Genomic DNA, 5,000 nt, shown 5'->3' with positions numbered 1-5,000 from the left:
ACTCCCTCAGCCACTTGTCGTCACCACCTGAGTCAACACACAGGACCTACTGCGTCCAGCCACGGAGCATTTGGTGAGATACCCTGACACAGGTCCCCCAAGCACCTCTGCCGCCCCTGCACACCCCTGTCCCCTCCTCCTGGATGTAAGCAGCCTCTCTGTTCTCAGGGTCACCCTTCTTGGTGTTTCTCGGGGTTGCATCCTCAGGGACGCTTCCTGAACGGTTGTATTACCTGTGCTGGGTGTTAGGAGTGTGTCTTTCGGTGTGTATCATCGCTGCTGGTTTTGGGGGATGCGTCTTTCATCTCTAATGATGCTTCCATCCCTTCTTTCCCTGTGATCAATTTCTTGGGAGTTCAGGACACTGAGCGCCCGATGCTTCCTGACCACCGTGGGGGGGTTTGAACTGTCAGCGTTCCCTGTATCTCCTGTAAGCTGGTTATTTACAGAGAATTAATCAGACATGGGCTATGTTTTTTTGTGCTTTTGTTTTGTGTTGCAAGATGAGTAATGGTAGTATTTTCTTTCTCAGTTTGTGACGTTAGCAGCCGTGGGTGTTTGCTGACCGCATGCACTGATTCGTCAGGCCTTGTCAAATAATAATATCCCAGGCTTTTCTTTTGTCCACTCATTTGCTGGGCCATGTCTACGAAGAGGTGTTTCTTTGCCTCTGTTGTCTAGATAGCCAGTGGTTCTGTTCACACCAGAAAGGCATGACGAATGACGGATTCCTACTTTTCATTTATGGATTTCCAACATAATCGATTGGTTCCATATCATCCTCCAGAAGACTGTACTTGCTTCCTACTGTTGCTATAATCAATTACGGCAGACCAGTGGCTGAAGACAACACACTCCTACCATTTCACAGCTCTGGAGCTCACAGATCTAAAATGGGCCCACAGAAGGCCGGGCTCCTTCTGGGGGCTCTTGGGACATTTGTCCCACTGCACTCTCCAGCAGTGTACACTGCCTGTGTTCCCAGGGTTCTGGCCAGCTCCTGCCCCTTCAGGACCTGCGGAGCATCTTTCCCCTCCCTGACCCCTGCTCTGACCTCTCATCCCTCTCGCTCTGTCCCTCTTACAAGGATCCTGTGAGTGCGTCAGGCATTCCCGGATAACCCGGCAAGACCCCCCCACTAGAGATCCTTAAGTTCATCACACCTGGAAGCTGACCTTTGTCAGACAAGGTCTCGGGTTTTTGAGACTGGGACATGGACACACTCAGAGGACCAGGATTTTTCCTGCCACAGCAACCAGTGATTTTCCCCCTATGTTTTTTTTTTCTTTCTTTGTTTTTTTTTTTTTTTGAACATACAGATTTAAACATATATGATGGATTTTAATATCATTATAGAAATTCAAATTGTCCCTTCTGCCACTGGCCACTAGACTCCACATGCTTTGTACATCACCATAGTAACCTCTTTTAACTTCCTGGCTGTCTGGTGCAACCAGATATCTCCAAGAAGCTCTATTTTGTTTGTTGGTTTTTGTGGAAAACTGTATTTCAAGACCACACTCTGCTCATCTCTACTAATTCTTGTTCGTGAGAGTCACCGACTCAAATCTAGACTGAAGGGTTTTCACTGGACGTTTCTACTCCCCAATCATCTGTTTTTCTTTCACTCCTGGCTCAATGTTGTACCTCCTGAGACACAGGAGATGACAGAACTAACATTTTCTACAATTGCTCACTTTCTTTTGTCTACACCGCACCCCAAACGGTCTCACAATGCAGTCCTTCTCCTCCCAAGCTGGCCTGCAGCAGCCTGTGGCCCGCTGTCCCCACGGGAGGCCGCCCATGTCGCTAACATCAGGGCCTGGACTCAGGACGCTGCCTTCCTTCGACGCCCATAGCAGCTCCTGTCTACACAGAGGGATCTACTGGACGCGGACCAGCAGCACTCCAGTCAATGCTTTTCCAGTTATTTTAGTAATCTGCAGCTCATTATCCACAGAACGCCCAGGAAGGATCTGTGAAAGCAATGTTCTTGATGTTTTCATATGTCAATTAGCGTTTGTCTGCAGCCTTTATGTTAAAAAGCAAATGATAATGGGTAAAAATTTTTGACTCACATTCCTCCTCCCTTGATTTTCTTAAACATGGCACTCCCTTTGTTTTTGCAGAGTAAGACTTGCTGTTAAAAATGTCAGGAGAGGGTGCCTGGGGGGCTCAGTGGGTTAAGCCTCTGCCTTCGGCTCAGGTCATGGTCCCAGGGTCCTGGGATGGAGCCCCGCATCGGGCTCTCTGTTCAGCGGGGAGCCTGCTTCCCCCACCCCCTCTCTGCCTGCCTCTCTGCCTACTTGTGATCTCTGCCTGTCAAATAAATAAATAAAATCTTTAAAAATAAATGTCAGGACAAACTATTTTTTCCCCATTATGATTGACTTGGTCTTTTGGCTGAGAACCCCAGCTGATGTTTTTCCCCTTGACTGGAATGTCATAATGTTTGGCACCTTATATTAATACCTTTGGATATATGGTGTAACTTTACAGGATATAGTTTCCAATCATGTTGTATATTTATTTATTCATTCATTTAGTCATTTATTACTTTTAAAGACTTATATTTATTTATTTGAGAGAGAGCAAGAGAGAGAGAGCACGGGAGGCAGAAGGAGGGGAGAAGCAGGCTCCCCTCTGAGCAGGGAGCCCAGCCCGAAATGGGATTTGATCCTGGAACTCTGGGATCATGGCCTGAGCCTAAGGAGGATGCCTAACCGACTGAGCCACCCAGGAGACCCTTGTTTCAAATCTTTTTAACATAAAAATTATTTCAGAATAATTTTGGGGGTTATAGATTGTACTACTCGTTCTGTTTCTTTGTTTGGGTCTCCTTCCTTCGGGACTCCTATTATACCTATGTTGGAATTTTCTTTTCTTCCCAAACTGGTTCCTTTTCCTCTTGTCCTTTTTGTCTCTTTTTTCCGTTTTGATTTTGCTCTTTTTCTTTCTCTAGGATCATGACATTGTCTGCTTTATAATTAGCTGCTGTGTGCGTTCTAACTCGGTACCTGTTCTACAGTGACGTTTCTTCCACTTCTTCCTCTGGTTCTCCTACATCATGTTGTCTGATTCCAGAGTTTCCCCTACAGTTCCTGCACATGTTGTTTTTCACACTGTGCCACCATCTTCATACTTTTCACCTTGTTTTCAAATAGCAGGTTACACTGCGAGTTTCTCGGGGAGTGGTTTTCTGGAATTGTATCTTCTATCCACAGGGGATTTTGGGGTCTGTTTTCTTGGTAGGTGAGGGAACCCTGGTACTTTCCACTGTGCATTTTTATGCAAAATTAGTTTGTTTGAACTGTTAGGAAAGGCGTGGCTCTGTGGCTGGGATACATTTGGTTTGTAATTTAGAACCCCTCACCCCTTGTGTGCAGGTGGCATTCAGAGTATGGTAATTGCTTTACCAGACCTCTTGGCTTCCCCTTTTCCACTTTTATCTAGAATTTTTATTTGTTTCCATTTTCCCTGTCCCACTAAATTTAGATCCTATGCCCAGAAATTCACCCTGGGTACAGCATCTTGTCAGGAAGACAGACTTAATTGGTTAGTTTTAAAAGTTCTCAGAGCCCGCTGTTTCAGTCTCTTTTGCCTCTCCGCACACCTTCCTCCGGCAATAGAGTGATGTGGTGACATCTTCCCCAGTTTTAACCGTTCCTCTCCAACTCCAGGTGCGGCGAGTTTCTCTGGGCAAATCCTGTCGGTGAGAAGCTCCTGTGGCCCTGCCTTCTCCAAGCCAAGGCCGGCTGCACATGGATGAGGCCCTGTGCCTCTGGCATCACCACTGGGTTTACTGCGGGAATTGTTCCCGAGCTTGGCATTTGCTGTGTAGGGACTCCCAGGACGCGTTCTTTATTCAGTGGTGCATTTGGGGAGGCTAAAAATGATGCTACCCTGGCTACCAGGGTAGTCTTTCCAGACTACCCAAGATGGACAGCATGGAGACATGTTGAGCAGGAAGTGACTGGATCTGGCTTGTGGTCTACAACACCCCAGCAGCAGCGTGCGTTGGGGGTTGGGGGTGAGAGCTGGGAGGCCAGCAGGAGGGGGCGGGCTACTGCAGAGGCCATGGGATGGGGCTGGGAGAGAAGAGCTGGTCCCTCTGAGGGAAACAGTGTAGGAGGTGTGGAGGTGTAGGAGGAAGTGGAGGAGATGGGATTACGGGTGAACATGAGCATAAATTTGTGGTCCTTTCCCAAGACTGGAAATGCTGGGGAACAAAGATCAGGGCAGGGAGTGGAAAAGCTGTTTAGGACACATTCTGCCTAAGCGGCAGTTTAAGTACCCAGGTGGAAATGCTAAACAAGAGACTGGCTATTTGAGCTTGGATCTTGGATGCGAGCTCAAGCACATGCACAATTATAAGTGGGATCCTTTGATTTATGTGTAGAAGAGAGCTGGCCAGTACCTGAGCCCTGAGGTCAACAAAGAAAAACAAATAATAATAAAGAAATGATCGGTCGTGAGTTTCCTATAGGAGAGGTAGAAGAATTTCTTTCTTTCTTTCTCTTTTTTTTTTTTTTTTTTCTGGAGGCCACATGAAAATTGTATTTCACTTTATTTGGATGCGAGGTGCTCGACCAAGGTCAGTGAGGATGGGCATAGGATGGCCGAGACCGTCCAGAGGTTGTGAGGAGGACAGTTGTTAGAGACTAGTAGCTGGCTGGATTTTGCACATGAGGAAGAGGACACCCAGGCATGATTTCTGTTCCTAGGCATCAGAGGCTCAGCAGAGCCTGAGCCAGCCACAGAGCTGGATGGCAACGGAAAGGAGAGAGTGAAAGTCTTCACTGTCTTCGAAGAAGAGACCAGGGAGTCCAGTTTGCCTTTCCAAGTGGATCTCTTGCTCCCACTGAGGAAGGTCGTAGCAACAGAAGCTTCAACTTGGTTGCATCCACGTGTGTCCACTTGCTTTGTGAAAAGTTCCCTGCCTACAACACAGGACACAGTTAAAAACTCATTGACTAATGGTTGCTCAGGGTGTTGGAGAC

Source organism: Mustela nivalis (genome assembly GCF_964662115.1).
Source record: "Mustela nivalis genome assembly, chromosome: 14".
Classification (NCBI taxonomy): domain Eukaryota; kingdom Metazoa; phylum Chordata; class Mammalia; order Carnivora; family Mustelidae; genus Mustela; species Mustela nivalis.
Note: the sequence above shows the minus strand (reverse complement) of the source record.